The following is a 15,837-nucleotide window of genomic DNA, read 5'->3' as shown; positions in this document are numbered from 1 at the left end:
ATTATTGTTTGGAATTTTCAATTGGAAAAGATTAATGTGAAATAGTTCTTATCAAAATTCAAATGAGAAAAAAAAATAAAATGCTTAGATATTGGAAACTCAATAGCTCCTATACTATCTCATGATTTGAATTTAATGATTAAAAAATTAAAAGGTTTGAGTTGACATTTTTATTAGAAACCTAAGACTTATATCACGATTATATCTTTTCTTGAAAAAAACCTAAGAATGAGGCCTTATATCAATGAAAGACAAACATTCTCATAAATGTAAAAATGAAGGTAATGTTTACCGACCAAGTCAGACATTTCTAGACTCTAAGGATGAGATGTGAAGAAATGTATGCCTCATCAAAAAAGAGTTTAGCTTGGGGAAGTGATTTAGGGCGAGTGCATATGTTAAAATAGTATTTCTAATTTGGATATGAAGATTTTCACAATTTTTAATTACTTCAAATATTTTAAATGTCTTATAGAATAAGAGTAGATTTTATTGAAAAAAGATGAGCAACAACCTTTCATTCAAACTAACAAAGCATTTATATGATTTTTACATCATTTAGAATCCAAAAGCAAAAGAAATTGTGGAAAGGCAAGCTAAGCCTATTGTGAGGGTCAAAAGGATGGCATGGTTACTCATGTCATCACTCATGACTATACCTACAATGAGTGGCGACTGGCTGCTCCAACTAAATTTGAATATATGAAATAATTTTATATCACATTATAAGTTTCTATTGTTTTCTTAAGTCATTTCTTCTTGAAATTGATTTTTTTAAAATCTTTTATTAAAATTAAATTTCTAATTTCATAATTTGAAACTTAATGATTGCATGGTTTTATAAAAGGAGAAACTATTGATCAAATTTATTTTAAAAAAATATTTTTTACATGAAAAAATAAGAATAATAATAATTATTAAATTGAAAAATTCCTCAAATCTACCAACACCTTGCTATATACTCACAGCAAGAAAGAGGACGCTCCAACTACAGAGGCAGGAGACAAAACAGTAATGCAAACCGGAATGTTAACCAGAGTAATTCCAAATCTCACAAATCAAGTAATACTATTAGTTGATCTCGAACCGGGACAACTTGCCTTCAAATGTTGGCATCACACTAACCTCAACTATCAGCCAAACAACCAAGAGCTCATCTAGCCTTGATTACTACTTCTACCGCTGAGCAAGGGTGGTGCCTGGGCACGGGGCCTCAAATCACTTGACAATAGATTTGAATTCTCTTCAGAATCCCAAAACCTATGAAGGCCACAAACAAAAAATTTGTTGGCAATGACAACAATTTACCTATTCAAAATTATGGCCAAGGTTTGCTACTGACAACAACAACTGCACTATTCTTTTTTTATGATTCCAGCTATCAAATTAAGGATCTCAAGACACAACAAATTCTTTTACAAGGACTTTGCCATGAGGGGCTCTACCAAATACCTATCTGAAAGCAAACTCTGCTCTTAAAACCGCCTCTATTGATATTTGGCACCATAGACTCGATCACCCAAATATTAAAGTCCTCCGTCTTAACAGCAAATCAGCATCCACATCAACGTATTTCAATTTTTTCTACTTTTTGCAATTCATGTAATACATCTAAACAAAATAGACTACCTTTTATTTTTTCTAGCAATCACACTTATCTACCCTTAGAACTTGTTCATTCCGATGTATGGAGACCATCCCCACATATTTCTAATCAAAGATATTGTTCCTATGTAATTTTTATGGATGATGCAACTCGTTATACTTGAGTTTTTTTAATATATCATAAATCTGAAGTGGCGACTCACTCAATTCAACGTTAAAATCAAAATTCTCTACTCCGACAGGGGAGCAGAATACATGAACTACTATCTTGAATCATATCTCGCACAACATGACATCATACATCAGTTTTCATGCCCATACACACCTCAACAAAACATCCTCAATGAAGGAAAACACCAGCATATCCTTGAAACAGCTAGATCCCTATTTGCCACATCCAACCTTCCAACAGAATTTTGGCCTGATACCATTTTAATGACAGTTCATTTTATTAATAGGATGTCATCTCCCAATACTCAAAACCACTCTCCATAATATTGACTTCACAAACAGCCTCCAGAATATGAACACTTGAGAGCATTCAGATGTGCTTTCACTCCCTGGTTTCCACCAAAAAATCAGGCCAAACTTAACAAAAGATTTGATCTATGCATCTTTTCTCAGTTATCCCACCAATTTCAGGGGCTACAAATGCTTCCATCCCTCAAGTGGCAAAATCATTCTATCCAGATATATCACCTTCAACGAACAACACTACCCTTACAAAACGTCACTGCCCAGCATTAACACTAACTCTCACACTTATATTTACTCATCCCCTCACTCTCATACCCACATCTCTTTCTTCCTCCTGCACACAACTACCTATCCATGGATCACATATTACCTCAAAACTACCCAATCTGTCCCAAATAACATCCAACTCTTCACAGCCAAATAAAAATCTTTCCCAACCACCTGTTCCTACTTTACCCTCACTGAACAATCATATCTAATTGCCTACCTCTACACTTCCCATATCCCCACCGATTTAGACCCTACACCCCATTATAATTAGATCTAAAACAGGAAATCTGAAGCCCAAAAACATTTTCAACCTCTCTCACATCCAGTAACATGAATCTTAATCACCAAATTTTTAAAGCTCCAATCCAAAACCATCATTGGAGGGAGGCCATGCCAACAGAGATCGATGCTCTTCGAAAACATAACACTTGAACTTTGATACTGCCTCCACATAATCAATCGATATTGGGCAATAAGTGGACATACAAAATAAAGTGTCATCCCGATTGCACAATTTTTAAATACAAAGCATGTCTAGTAGCTCAAGGCTACATACAAAAATTCGGCTTACACTACAACAAGACCTACCGCCTCGTGGAAAAACACACAAAAATTGAAACTCTCCTAACCTTCTTTGTCAATCGCCACTGACCCATCTTTCAACTCAACGTCATCCAATGCATTCCTTCACGAAGAGAATAAGAATACATTATACATGCACTAACCGCCGGGCTATGTTGACGACACTCAACCAAATCTTGTATCTGCTATGGAAAACAATTTACGGACTTAAGAAATCTCCCTATCAGTGGTTAACAAAGTTCACCACAAACTAACTCATTTCGGCTTTCATAAAAGCCAAGCAAATCCATCCCTATTAATATACAAGCACAACTCTGTCCTAATTTTCTCCTATTACATGTTGACGATATTTTGGTGACAGGAAACAACACAAGCACCAACAATAGCCTGTTAGAGGCACTCGAAACCGAATTTCTAATGAAGAACATGGGTGTCGTTTCTATATTTCTCGGAATCAACATACAACATACTCCAACCAATCTCTTTCTTAGTCAAACCCACTACTTCAACTATTCTTACAAAGGCAAGCATGAAAGATTGCAAACCTATATCCAACCCAATGTTGTCGTAGCAATCTTTCACCACTGAATTACAACAACCCTTTGCCAATCCATCCCACAACCGCCAAATCACAGGCTCGTTACATTATTTATCGCTCACAAGGCAGACATAAGCTTCATGGTCAATACCTCATCTCAACACACACAACAACCGACATGCACTCACTTCCAACAACTTGAGTGTCTTCGCTGATACATCAAAGGAAAATTGGAATTTGGTCTTCAAATACCATAGGGACCTCTTCTTATTCGCAGTTATTCAGATTCTAGCTGAGTCAGTGACCCAGTAAATCGCCGGTCCTTCACCGATCACTGATCTTTCATGGCCCAAATATGATCTCTTGGAAAGTCAAGAAACGGGTTTTTTCCTCAACCGAAGCAAAGCATAGAGCATTGTCCAACACAGCCACCGACATCATATGGCTCTGATGCTTGCTGCTTGATCTTCATGTATCTATTACTTCACCTACTAAAATTTATTGTGACACCACATCCGCTCTTGTTATTGCTCACATTCCAATTTTTCATGCCCATGCTAAACATATTGAAATAGATCATCATTTCATTCATGAAAAAATCATGTCCAAAGAGGTTGTCGTCGAACACATTTCCACAAGGCCACAAGTGAGCAGTGTCAAAGTTTTGAGAAAAATAGGCAGAATACTGAATAGGCTCGATTCCTTTTCCTTTTGCTTTCCTTCCATTAAATAATAATCTTACAATTTATTTTAGGTACAAAATAAAGTGCATAATCTATTTTAGGTAACTTAATAATACATATTCCTAATCTAAATATTCAGCTAAAAGGGAAATAAATCATAACAAAGATGTTAAAAATAAGAAAACTCCTAATTTAGCTACATGGTTTTTGTTTTTCCTGATTGACATCCCCTCTCAAATTGGCGGTAATTGATCGAGAAGCATCAATTTGCCAACAAGAAAATGATAACATTGTCGGGACCAAAGGACCAAAAATCCTCAAGCCGTGAGTGCCGAAGTCGAAAGTGTCGAAGCACAGAATGTCGAAGCCTCGGAGACAACTCCTGAACCATAACATGATTCGAGCAAAGAGAAGCAAGAAATCATTTATCATTATCGTCCATAAATTCAAATCATAGCCACAAGAAGGATCCGCTTCCAATTACACGATCCATTTGCTATCGATCATAGCCTACAAGTAGGATCCACATCCTGATCCAAATGCTATACATCATAACCCACAAATAGGATCTAGTTACACGATCCAGATGCTACTGATCATAGCCTACAAGTAGGGTCCACGTCCTGTTAAACGATCCAAAAGCTGTTGATTCTTCCTGTGACGGCGATGACGATTTGTTCCCTGATATTCACGCCAAAAGTGCTGAAGCCGAGATGTCGAAGTCCTGAGTGCCGAAGTCGAGATTGTCGAAGCCGAATTCGTTGGTATAGGAAGGAGTTTCGAAGCCTTCAATCCTTGAGTGTGACCAAAAAGCCGAAGTCAAAGCGGACGAAGCCGAAATAGAAGAAACAGTCGAAGATACCGCATAAGCAGCGATGTCTAGCGAAGGAGATCTAAAGAAATAATGGGACGATGAGCAGACGAGCGAGAATCAAGGCAAATAAATAATTCCTCCCTTCTCGTCCTGCAAGAAGACCGGCAGAAAGAGAGCCTTGACGGTACTCCAACAATTATTAGTGATTATGGCAAAAATTTGGCTCTGATACTATGTCAAAGTTTTGAGAAAAATAGGCTGAATGCTGAATAAGCACGATTCATTTTCCCTTTGCTTTCATTCCATTAAATAATAATCTTACAATCTATTTTAGGTACAAAATAAAGTGCATAATCTATTTTAGGGTACTTAATAATACATATTCCTAATTTAAATATTCAGCTAAAAGGGAAATAAATGATAATAAAGATGTTAGAAATAAAGAAGCTCATAATTATAAAAAACTCCTAATTTAACTGTCTGATTTCTATTTTTCCTGATTGACAAGCAGCCCGCACACATATTCACCAAGTCGCTACCAATACATTGCTTTCTAATTCTTCACGACAAGCGAACACTTCAACCTTGCATCACCAGGTTGAGAGGTATAATAACGAACCTATCGCTCAGGCAACCACTATCATCCATAGCGGAAAACCCACTACCCTTAGCAGCAATGAAGGGCATTTTTCAGATTAAGGGTCTGTTTGGCGCAGCTGTTGATTATTCATAATCTGCTCATAAGCAGATTATTCTGATAATCTGATAATCATTTCTGATAATCTGCAGATTATCAGAATAAGTTGGCTTGCTGTTTGGGGCATCTTATTCAGACTAGCTTATTGGTGGTTAAATGACATTACAACCACTGTCTGATAAAACTGTTTGGGGCAGCTTATTCAGAATAGTTTATTGATAGAAAAGAAACATATAGTGCATAAACATATGATAATGACAGAAATATTCTAAAAGATATCATACAGTTCTCACATCCTAACGAGTACCAGTAGAACTAAAAAGAGTACAAATATAAGTACAACAACAAGGAGAAATATTAAAATATTTAACTTAAAACTCTGGTTACGTCGGCCTTCAACTGCACAGTCAGTCTGAGAAAACATCGGATTCACATTCAGTTCAGGAGTTTCACTGACAGTGTAATAAGTGGGACTATCAGCCCACCGGAAGAAACCACAATGAGCTGAAACACCTTTGGCACAACCATAGAACTGCCTCCCAAAGCTACGAGACTGACGTGATGCGAGCAACGGAGACGGTAGTCCACAAGAACACAAAAAAGAATCAATGTCGGTTTAAGGTATTTTAAAAGTAACCAAAATTAAATACATATGAATATCAACCTATAACCATATTATTTTTAAAACTTGATAGATCAACAGCCACAAATAGCATTTGTGATAGACTCCCTTAAAGCAATCATATCAGTTTTCCTGATCTCCAAATTCATTAGAGTCTACATCATCCTCAATTAATGAACTCCCACCCACAATTCCAAGAGTTTGGTCGAAGACATTCAGTTCGTCATTGCCAGCCATACTAAAGTCTGTATCTAATCGTGAGGAATGTCTTCAGATGAAGTTATGTATTGCCATTGTTGCAACCACAATATGCACCTGCTTTTGGAAAGGATACGACGACATATATCACGTAGGATGACCCATTTTTTCTTCCAAACCCCAAATGTTCTTTCAATTACCCCGCGTAAAGATGAGTGACGTTTATTAAACATTTTATTTCTGCCACGGACGGTGCCACTCACTCTCTCAAAATCAGGAAGATAATATCTTGTGTCAGGATAGGGCTTCAGGTATCCCCTTTGTATAGGATATAAGGCATCAACCAGATAGTATTTTCCTAATAAGAAAAACACTGTTAAGTAAAATGATTACATGCTCAAATTAATAAATTGCAAAGCAACACTAACCTGATGGGAGGTGAGGGAAACACTGTGATTTATTCCAAGTGGCAAATGAGAAAATCTGACTATCATGTGCACTCCCTTGTAGCTAGTAGACCAAAAATGTAAAGCACATGTTGAAGTCGCAAAAGTGTGGATTTTCGGGATCGACATTAGAAACACCATGTATCTGTGTGACTCCAGTATATAGTGTCAAGCCTTCCAATATATTGACCATTTCACCACAAACCTCCTCATAAAATTTAAATTCTCTTCATTTAACCCTGCACATTCTCACCATCTCAGCTATAAGAATATCATCAAATTGTCAGGGCGGTGCTCTTGTTTCAACCTCTTTAATGACCAGCATCTCCTCTGTATCTGTAGGTAGTAGAATATATGATTCGACGTTTGTATGTGCTGCGTCGTGACCTTCCACTCTGGCGATTGTGAATTTTTTGCTGAACTGTAGCAGTCCAAGTGTGGAATATTGCATCATGGGCATTCTACGAATGCTCGCCCAATGGATGCTCTTGTGGGCAGTTCTACATTACACATTAGACAACCTCTATAGGACTCAGTGGGTATCTTTGTCTGCATTGGCTCTGCGGCCGGCTCCAGCTCATCCTATGTATCTGTTAGACTGGAAGAGGTTTCTTTTGTAGGTGGCTCATAAATCCTTCTTTCAGGACTTGGGGTAAGTAATCCAACTACTTCTTTTTGCCTTCTTCTTTCTTCCTATTTGAAGGCTCTGTGCTTGTATCGGTTAGCGTTGTGATGTTGCGTTCTTCAAAGTGGTGCGTCAACCACTCTATCCTCATCGACACTTATTAAATTCCCCATCAGCATAGTTATAAAGGATATTAGATGATTGGTCCCTTCCATTGGGTATTCTTGAGCGATCATCTTCTTTCTCTTTTGTGTAGAATCATCTTCAGCTCCAATTTTCAGTAAAGACAGTAATCCTTCTTTTTTTCATCAGCTTACAACATCCACATTTTCAAACCGCCGCCGCAGGTGAATAAGCTGCCCCAAACGGGCCCGAAGTCTCCACCACTCATGGTTCTCATCATGTGCACCTGTAGTCGTATTACTGAAATACCCTCACCTTTTCTCCCTTCTAGAATAATCTGTCCCCTGTATAATTAGCTGGACACTGTAGCTAGTCAGGAGCAATGTAAAAAAGCATCGCATTGAGTAACTTCTGTTTCTTCATGTGAATTGATTTACAGGATATGTTTCTTCTTCCTCCTCAAGCATCATTTATTTCAATCCTTCTATATATATATATATATATGTCGGTAGCGGCAACGGGCTATGCTAGAGTTTTGCTCGTTGGCGATTCCCTGCTTGATTCCTCGTTTTCTCACTTTCTCTCTGTTGTTTTTCGCAATGACGTTTCATTCCCTCGTAGCTTTCTCAACGACGCTAGCTTGCAGACGTCTTTGTCGTTGACGCTTGCTCACGTCGTCTCTGTAATCGATGACGTCACCCGCAGTCGACAATGCTTGCCCTCGTAGTTGTGGCTCGCGTCTCACCTGCAGTTGACGACACTTACCCTCGTTATCGCTCGTTGTCGTCTCCCGTAGTCGACGACGTCTCCTGGCAATGACATCTAATTCCCATAGCTGACGGCTCTTCCTTTTCGCAATCATCTTCTGTAGTCGACGCACTTCTCCTTCACAGTCGTCTCCTTCTAGACGACGCGACTATTTGCTCTCCTGCCCGACAAACACCATATTGTCGGTGGAGATGGCATTGACGATTTGTTCCTATGCCATAGCACTTGTCGGCGGTTTTTCTATTCCTACTCGTGCTCCTCTTTCAGGTTCAAATACTGGTTTTCTTATTAGCAAGTCCTACAATGTTCCACAATTTTTCCACGAGGCTCTTGAAGATGGTGGTGATCACACTTTCATTAGAAAGTTTGGTAAAAAAATGTGAATCCTGCTCTTATTCTCACAGAGGTTGAAATCAGTACTCTCGCGTCTTCATGACGTTTTGCTCGAATGCGAAATTTATGGTCACCCAAACCTTGAGATCATTCGAAAAGATTTTGATTCTATGAAGCTATTAGGCAGTTGAAATATTGGTTTACTTGACGATCGACATATGCTTATTCAGTTACCTCATGATGTCGATTACACTCGCATTTTTTTCTCGAAAAGTTATCTAGTTCGACAATCGTTATACCAAAATTCTGAAGTAGACCGTTGATTTTGATCCAAAAGCGGGGTCCCCTATCATTACTATTTGGATAAAATTTCTGGGGTTAAAATTACATCTGTTCAACTTGAAAATTCTCTACTTATTAGTAACTGTTTAAGGTAAGTCTCTCAAGGTTGATAGTCCTCCGCTTGCTGTCACCAGACCCTCTGTGACTTATGTTTTAATTGAGAGAAATATTACTCAACCAGCTCAAGATGAGGTATGGGTTGGAACCACTTACAACGAGTGTTGGCAAAAGGCACCTTCCTTATTGCTCTCATTGTAGTATGTTTGGCCACAATTCTACTATTTGTTATTGCTTGCATCCTCATATAAGGTCGGATATCGCTAAAGATCAGTCACCTACCATCTCTGTTGAGAAGATGCAATCCGATCCTCTTTCCAACACCGCAGTTCCTGATGAAGAACACCATACTACAAGTACATATCCAATTGTATTTTTACCACCCACCGCTAGTGAAGAAGACTCACTTACATGTCAAGACACACGAGAGTGCTCCTTTGATCCAATAAAAGATCGGCTGATACAACAAGTAATTGCTTCTAATGTTCAACAACCTACACATGTTCGACACACTTTAGACCAATCCACTTATCAGGTGAGCCAATCTTCGGATGAATAATGACAGATCTATTTTATGAGGAAGAAGAAAAATGGAGGCTAACTCGACCTCGAGAATCTATTGAATGATACATTTGTTACTACTGGCAATGACACTCATCATAACAATTTATTAGCTGACACATTCCCTAGAACTAGAGGCAGAGGCAAGGCAAATTTGGGTCGCTCCCTAGCTACCTGATACTACGTATTTTGACACTTTTTTGTTTTTTCTTTGAGTTTTTCATGTATTTTTTTTTGTATTTTCTCGTTTTGGAAACATTTGTGATTATCGTGTGAGCAGGGTGTCATGCTTGGGCCTTCCCAGACAATCTATTTGTATCATTCTTTCTAATTAATATATTAGCCTTTGGGCTATATCATAAAGATTCATTAAAAATGTAATTCACTTGATTGGAATGATCAAAAGCTTAAAATAGCGCATCATAGTTGATTTTTTATATTGAAACATTGATTTGAAGCTATACTTCAAACTACGAAAGTGAAGTTGAACAATAAAATGGTCGACAAAGTCAAATTGGACAAAGCCGAAGTAGAAGAAGCAGTCGAAGATACCGCAGAAGCAGCGATGACTAGGGAAGGAGATCTGAAGAAATAATGGGACGATGAGCAGACGAGCGAGAATCAAGACAAAGATATAGTTCCTCCCTTCCCGTCCTGCAAGAAAGCCGGCAGGAAGAGAGCATTGACGATACTCCAACAATTATCGGTGGTTATGACAAAAAATTGGCTCTAATACCATGTCAAAGCTTTGAGAAAAATAGGTTGAATGTTGAATAAGCTCAATTCCTTTTCCCTTTGCTTTCATTTCATTAAATAATAATCTTATAATTTATTTTAGGTTCAAAATAAAGTGCATAATCTTTTTTAAGTAACTTAATAATACATATTCCTAATCTAAATATTTAGCTAAAAGAGAAATAAATCATAATAAAGATGTTAGAAATAAAGAAGCTCATAATTATAAAAAACTCCCAATTTAACTGTCTGATTTCTATTTTTCCTGATTGAGAAGCAGCCCGCAAACATATTCACCAAGTCGCTACCCATACATTGCTTTCTAATTCTCCGCGACAAGCTGACACTTCGACCTTGCATCATCAGGTTGAGGGGTATAATAACGACCTATCGCTCAGGCAGCCATTACCATCCATAGCGGAAAACCCACTACCCTTAGCAGCAATGAAGTCTCCACCACTCATGGCTCTCATCATGTACACATGTAGCTGTATTACTGAAATACCCTAACCTTTTCTCCCTTTTAGAATAACCCATCCCCTGTATAATTAGCTGGACACTGTAGCTAATCGGGAGCAATGTAAAAAAGCATCGCATTGAGTAACTCCTGTTTCTTCATGTGAATTGATTTACGGGATCTGTTTCTTCTTCCTCCTCAAGCATCCTTTATTTCAATCCTTCTCTATATATATATATATATATATATATGTCGATAGCGGCAGCGGGCGATACTAGGGTTTCACTCGTTGGCGATTCCCTGCGTGATTCCTCATTTTCTCACTTTCTCTCCGTCGTTTTTTGCAATGACGTTTTCATGCCCTCGTAGCTTTCTCAACGACGCTCGCTTGCAGACGTCTTTGTCGTTGACGCTTGCTCGCGTCGTCTCTGTAATCGACAATGTCACCCGCAGTCGACAATGCTTGCCTTCGTAGTTGTGGCTCGCGTCTTCTCTACTCGACGTCTCACCCGCAGTTGACGACACTTGCCCTCGTTATCGCTCGTTGTCGTCTTCTGGCAACGATGTCTAATTCCCATAGCCGACGGCTCTTCCTTTTTGCAGTCGTCTTCTGTAGTCGACACACTTCTCCTTCGCAGTCGTCTCTTTCCAGACGACGCAACTATTTGCTCTCCTGCCCGACAGACGCCATCTTGTCGTGGAGATGGCATCAACGATTTGTTCCTATGCCATAGCACTTGCCGTCGACTTTTCTATTCCTTCTCGTGCTCCTCTTTTAGGTTCAGAGACTGGTTTTCGTATTAGCAAGTCCTGCAATGTTCCATAATCTTTCCACGAGGCTCTTGAAGGTGGTGGTGATCACACTTTCATTAGAAAGCTTGGTAAAAAAAAGGGAATCCTGCTCTTATTCCCACAGAGGTTGAAACCAGTACTCTCTCGTCTTCATGACGTTTTGCTCGAGTGGGGAATTTATGGTCACCCAAACCTTGAGATCATTCGGAAAGATTTTGATGCTATGAAGTTGTTAGGCAGTTGGAATATTGGTTTACTTGACGGTCGACATATGCTTATTCAGTTACCTCACGATGTCGATTACACGAGTATTTTTTCTCAAAAAATTATCTAGATCGACAATCGTTACATAAAAATTCTGAAGTGAACTGTTGATTTTGATCCAAAAGCGGGGTCCCCTATCATTACTATTTGGATAAAGTTTCCGGGGTTAAAATTACATCTGTTCAACTTGGAAATTCTCTACTTATTAGCAACTATTTAAGGTAAACCTCTCAAGGTTGATAGTCCTCCGCTTGCTGTCACCAGACCCTCTGTGACTTATGTTTTAGTTGAGAGAGATATTACTCAACCAGCTCGGGATGATGTATGGATTGGAACCACTTACAACGAGTGTTGGCAAAAGGAACCCTCCTTATTGCTCTCATTATAGTATGTTTGGCCACAATTCTACTATTTGTTATTGTTTGCATCCTCATATAAGGTCGGATATCGCTAAAGATCAGTCACCTACCATCCCTGTTGGAAGATGCAACCCGATCCTCTTCCCAACACCGCAGTTCCTGATGAGGAACACCATACTACAAGTACAGATCCAATTGTGTTTTTACCACCCACTGCTATTGAAGAAGACTAACTTACATGCCAAGACACACAAGAGTGCTCCTTTGATCCAATAAAAGATCAGCTGGTACAATAAGTAGTTGTTTCTAATGTTCAACAACCTACACATGTTCGACACACTTTAGACCAATCCACTTATCAGGTGAGTCAATCTTCGGATGAGGAATGACAGATCTATTTTAGGAGGAAGAAGAAAAATGGAGGCTGACTCGACCTCGGGAACCTGTTGGATGATACATTTGTTACTACTGACAATGACACTCATCATACCAATTTATTAGCTGACTCATTCCCTAGAACTAGAGGCAGAGGCAAGGCAAAATTGGGTCGCTCTCTAGCTACCTGATACTATGTATTTTGGCACTTTTTTTTATTTTTTCTTTGTCTCTCATGTATTTTTTTTATATTTTCTCGTTTTGGAAACATTTGTGATTATCATGTAGGCAGGGTGTCATGTTTGGGCCCTCCCAGACAATCTATTTGTATCCTTCTTTCTAATTAATATATTAACCTTTGGGCTTTCTATATATATATATATATATATCATAAAGATTCATCAAACATGTAATTCGCTTGATTGGAATGATCAAAAGATTAAAATAGCGCATCAGAGTTGATTTTTTATATTGAAACATTGATTTGAAGCCATAATATTATTTTTATTAAATAAATTTCATTAATAATTCCCCTTTTTAATACAAAATTACACAAAAAAAATGCTCTAAAATCAACATTACAGATACATAGGTCTGATACAATACATCAAGAAAATGTAATTAAAAATTAGTTGTCAAAGTCTAGAACAATCATCTAACTTTAAGCTCTCTTAATAAATTTATTTCTTCTATCATTGCCTCCTTATGCACTAATAATAATAATTACAAGAGATTATTTTTAATCTTTTAAAACATCAATCACCTTGTAACTTGAAGAGCAAAGCCTCTAATGCACAAATTCCTTTCCCTTCACTTAAAACCAAATACATATGTGAATGGGTGAATAATAAGTCTAGATGATTAAATGGAACCCAACACAAAATCAAATGCAAGTAAGAATGCTAAAGAATTACATACACATCATAACCATCCCCATTAAAAAAATAAAAAATAAGAGCTCCATATATGCTTACAAGGTTTAATAAAATCTTGGTCAACTAGCTCACACAATGGAGTCTCCAAATAAATACATTGGGGTCATTATATAAAAAGGCTTAGCAATAGGAGTTGTATGACATACCAACACCATAAAAACCTCTACTAAATTTTTCTTGAAAAAATCAGTAACCTCATGAACAACATTATAGCATGTTATCAGTATATTTAAATTTAAATTTATTTCAAAAATATATCAAAACACTATCATTGCTCATCCACCTTAGCTTTTTCTCCTCTAACTTGTGAGATCATGCTAGTATATAATTGTGATATTTTGTGATAGTCATGAATCGGCTCGTGAACAGTGTGTTCGTGTTCTGCTCGATTTAAATATTCGTGTTCGTGTTCGGCTCGAAATTGCGTTTACATATCTAAAACCTAAAATTTCATATTTACATGCATAACACATGTTTTTAATTTCACATCAAAAATACCACCATTACTGATTTTTTGGAAGAAAAATATACTTTTTCATGCATAAGTTTTACAAAATAAAGTTATAAATGCAAATAATAAGCTTCAGGCATTAGATATGTAAATAAAAAGGAATTATGTGGTATGTATGTAAATTTTCATTTTAATTTTTATTTTTAAAAAAGAACCAGCTCAATCTTGAAAACACAAAATAATTTTTGGATGTTCAAGTGATTTTAAAAATTACCATTGCTGCTAGCCGCATCCTACCTCCACTGTCGGCCGTCAAAATTAGCCCAACTCCGCAAGCCGCTGCCATCAATGACTACCGCCTCGTCACCGTAGCATTGCTGTCTAACACGTTGGGATACCACAAGCCGCTAGCCACCATTGTCATTGTTGTTATCATTCGTATCAACCACCACGCACGCATTATTTTGCCAACGGCCGCCACCCACCATTGCATAAATTTATTTATTCAATATTTAATTAAAATAAAATATATTTCTAATATATCAAACATGTTTTATTTTAAATTAGAATATTAAAAAAATAATAATGACAAAAAATAATAAAACAAATAACAATTAATAGCCCCTAAGACAGAAAAAAATATTACATCAGTACTACGCACGTAGAAGTAATGTGCGTAGCCAATAAAATCACACGACATCCCTCGCGATAAGGAAAAAAAACGTCGCAGTAACACGGGGAATATTCTCTTGTGTTATTCATGTGTTCTTGCGTGATTCATGTGTTATTGCATGTTATTCATGTGTTATTGATGTGTTATTGTGTTATTATAACACCAAGAATATTCTCATGACACAATAACACATGAATAGCACACAATAACACCTGAATAACACGAGAAATATTCCCGACAGAGATAAAACAATGCAGTAACATGGGGGAATATTCTCCCCTGTATTATTCATGTGTTATTGTGTGTTATTCATGTGTTATTGTGTCCTGAGAATATTCCTGGTGTTATAATAACACAATAACACATGAATAACACATGAATAACACAATAACACATGAATAACACACAATAACACGTGAATAACACACAATAACACATGAATATCAGGACGGAATATTCCCCGTGTTACTACGCCGTTTTTTTTCCTCTGTCGCGCGAGGTATCATGGCGTGATTTCATTGACTACGCACGTTACTTTACGTGCGTAGTACTGATCTAATATTTTTTTTCCTAACACAGGTCATGATCTAGGTAACTTCAAGAAGGCATGTACTTTACGTGCGTAGTACTGATGTAATATTTTTTTTCCTAAGACAGGTCATGATCTAGGTAACTTCAAGAAGGCATAGGCATTTCCATGACTCCACTCAAACTCAATTGAAAGAGTCTCATCTATAATTAATCATCCGGTTAAGGGCAGTAACATGACTGATTAAAGGAGAGAATATGATCAGCTGTAATATAAGCACAGGGATCTCAAAGCAAGAGACTGCTGCCCCTTTTCCCTTTTTACATTAAAATTGCATAGCATCATCTTATCTAAGCTAGGTTTATATGTATTTACATTTAGGTGAGGTTTCTTAAGACCATTATGTTGATCGATGCACCTAAATCAACCAAAATTTTGGACTGATTGAAATTTTCTATATTTATAGAAATGTATAAAGAGCAATTATGATCAGCTAGCACAAGGAATAAATCCTCACAAGAAAATG

The sequence above is a fragment of the Phalaenopsis equestris genome, unplaced genomic scaffold (genome assembly GCF_001263595.1).
Source record: "Phalaenopsis equestris unplaced genomic scaffold, ASM126359v1 Scaffold000271, whole genome shotgun sequence".
Classification (NCBI taxonomy): domain Eukaryota; kingdom Viridiplantae; phylum Streptophyta; class Magnoliopsida; order Asparagales; family Orchidaceae; genus Phalaenopsis; species Phalaenopsis equestris.
The sequence above is the reverse complement of the archived record's forward strand: the minus strand, read 5'-3'. Positions refer to the sequence as shown.